At 36.9% G+C, this 3,206-nt stretch overlaps 1 protein-coding gene across 1 annotated transcript in view; it reads left to right on the top strand.

The window, feature by feature from the left end:
• The window catches only part of MAP2K4 (mitogen-activated protein kinase kinase 4), a 179,431-nt gene that overhangs the window by 164,554 nt on the left and 11,671 nt on the right, over positions 1 to 3,206 (top strand). The window lies entirely within an intron of this gene.

Here is a 3,206-nt window from a genome sequence, read left to right as displayed (position 1 = left end):
TCCCTAAACTGAGCTCTCCTGTTTGGTAGGCAGTCCAAACCTCTTCCTTCCATTTTTATCCCACCTTCCCTGTATGTTATCTAAGACCCCAAAGCTCAGAGATACACAGGTCCAAAGCAAGGAATTTTTTTGTGATTTATTAAATAACTTATTTCTTCATTGGCATTATATGGTTTAGGATCCCCTCCCTGGAGATTACAGTTACATACCCTTGTTTTTATTTTATCATTTCTAGCTATCCAGGGTGAGTTGTGTTACTGGGCCTAATGAATTCTTTTCCGTATAGAGAGTTGAAGGCTAATAGCTCACCTCTGCATAAGCTTTTCATCTAGTTTCCCTTGTGACCAAATATGGGAGATGCCTCCTGGAGTCTTTTCTCATCGTGAAGCCAGCTGACTATAAAGAAAAAGAGATTCCTAACATTGATTTTATTTGATGCAAACAGATATCCCATGATTTGCTGGTCCCTCTGGCTTAGATGGTGCCTGACTCACCAGTAGCAAATAGGAAGTTAGAATGTACAACTCTAGGAGCCTGCTGTTTGGTGTTCATTTAGAGCCAGATGCCCTTGGCCATCTCTAGCAGCTATTTTCATATACTTATGCCTGTAAAGCTAACATTTATTCCTGTAGCTCACTGCTTTCTGTACCAATCTGATAAGTACAGAAATAAGTATAGCTTTAACAAAAAGCACCAAGTTATCTTTTCTTCCTGGAGTTAGAGTTCCATACCAGATGACTGCACCCTGTAATATTTAATACTAAAGTCAGAACTTTTAAATTTGTGCTGTAGCCAAGAGGCATAGAAATATGTAGCTTTGTAAAAAGAAGTTAGACACTGAGATGCAATTAAGAAAAAAATCCTTCAATGACATTTTTCGGGAACATTTAAAAGAAACATAGTTAAAATCATAATGTTTAGAATAAGTCTCAAAATGCAAATATATTCTGAAATTAAAAGACTGGACTACCAGAAATTGCATACTGGTACTATATTTTTTTTTTCTCTACTTGTTTTCAAAATCCATGATTTTGTGTGTATGTGTGTGTGATTTCATCTAAGTTAGTTTTTTATACTAATTTGTTTGAAAGCCTTGTTTAGGTTGTTAATTACCTCAAATACCCTGTTCGGCGCTAAAATTCTAAATTCTTTCCCTCTCTTAAATTTACTTTATACGTCTTTTTTCATTCCTCAAAGGTTTTCAAACTGACGTTATCCATCATAATAATAGGATATTAGTAGGCATATGTGGAAGTATTTCATGGTCAAGAAGCTGAGAAAATGTCGAGTTAGTGTAAAACAGATTTCATTAGTGCAGACGTCTTAGAGACTTTGCCGTGTTTGCTTGTATTTTGAATTTCCAAGAGGGTGGTGATGTATGCCTTGTTTCCCACTTGACCACAAGACTCTTTTCTGTAAACATCTATTAAGGATTCCCATGAACTAGTTTAGAACTGAATACTGCAGACAGGTGTCTTCTAATTCACAAGTGACCTGTAACACAAATGCTTGACTATAAGTTACTTGTTTGAAACTTAAAATTCTGTTGCTTACAAAAGAAAAAATTTAGAAATCATTGGTTCTCAGGAAGGCCCATAAACCATCATGTTGCTATGAATGATAGCATCACCAATAATATAGAATCAGCTTATCAATTTTTATGATATTTCTTCCATCTGAAACTCCATCCTAAATCTACCTCATTTCTTTGAGGACCTATCTCCCCTCATTGAAGCCCAAAGTACTGCAAGGAGAGATTCCTGACATTCCAGTGGCAGAAGATAGGACTGGTGTAAGGTAGCGAGAGGGGAGAATGTGATTCTTGGGTATCTTTGAGGTCTGATGACTGGCCCCAAAAACTGCAGCAAGACCTATGACTCCAGCTGGGGTAGCTCTTTACCTGTGATCCAGGACTGTCTTATCAATAACCAAACCAGTTATGTTTAAAGAGCAAAAACAAATTTTGTTCTGTGAAAGGTTTTAATATAGAAAGTTTTTAGCAGGTTCTTTCAGTACATGTAGCTAAACTTTTGTTATTTAAAAGCAAGATTTTTGGTACTTACAATTGCTTCCTAATTTATTTTTCATAGGCATAATTTTATAGAAACTATGAAATGTGTAAAATTAATTTCTGAGCTCCTAAGTTCCTGGTCTTATGATTTGCAGGCTGTTTTTCCATCTCTTATTAAAACCTGTTCTGAAGAATGAATCTAGTGAAGTTGCTCTTGATGCTGTGAATAATCAATAAGTTATCCCTAATGCTGTGACTTTACTTCTTCCAAAGTACTTGTATTTTGAAACCTCACCCACAGGAATGAAGTTCTGCGTGTGTGTGCATACACACGTGCATGCCTGCCTGCACACGTGTGTAATTTGAGACAGCAGTGAACTGAAGAGGCATCCTTTGGGGAGGAAGGCCTTCCAAGGCCAGCTTCTACTTCAGGATGGCCTTACCTTTGCTTGATGACCTTCATTCCACCGTATAAATTAGTAATTTAATATTTAACTAAATCTACACAATCAAATGTAAGCAGAAGAAAATTCTGGGTCAGTCTTCTCAGATAGTGCTCTCTCTCCCCTATATGCCATCTTTCTTCCTAATAAATTTGGAATCTTATCCTCATATGTCAGTCACCTGTCCATGCACATAAAATGGGATTCATTAGGCCAGCATGTGAATTTAGATCTATTTATTGGAAAAACAACAATTTCTAGGTTTTTTTATTATTTTCAAAAACAGTGGGAGAAAGATGAGAATGTGTTTCACTGATTGTTAGCAAATATTTTCAACTTTTACCAGACTTGGACTTACGTACATAAGACTCTTCACATCTAGTTTGGTGTGGTTTAGAGATACTGTCCTAAGCATCGTTGTTGGCGCTCAGAATGAAGTGTTTGACCTTGACTTGATTTTATCAGTAATAGTAACATCTGGTTGTGCTTGAAATTGCAGTAACTACAGAATAGCCATAGAACATGATTTGAATAGTCCTCTGAGCTCAGATTGGGCTTTTGTTTGTTGAATGTTCTTTTACCTCACAAAGGTATTTGACTGCTGTTCTGGACCATGGCCTTCTGTTCAGATGACTACAAATTGAGTAGCCTCTGTACTAAAAAAGTTCTAAAACCAGCTTCCAGAGTCTCTTACACAATGGAATCAGAACCAGAGGCTGCCCTGGAGCATGCATTGTGGGAACCTCATCTCC

This window comes from Trichechus manatus, unplaced genomic scaffold (genome assembly GCF_000243295.1).
Source record: "Trichechus manatus latirostris isolate Lorelei unplaced genomic scaffold, TriManLat1.0 scaffold00040, whole genome shotgun sequence".
In the NCBI taxonomy this organism is placed as follows: domain Eukaryota; kingdom Metazoa; phylum Chordata; class Mammalia; order Sirenia; family Trichechidae; genus Trichechus; species Trichechus manatus.
Note: the sequence above shows the minus strand (reverse complement) of the source record. Positions and strands in the feature narration are given on the sequence as shown.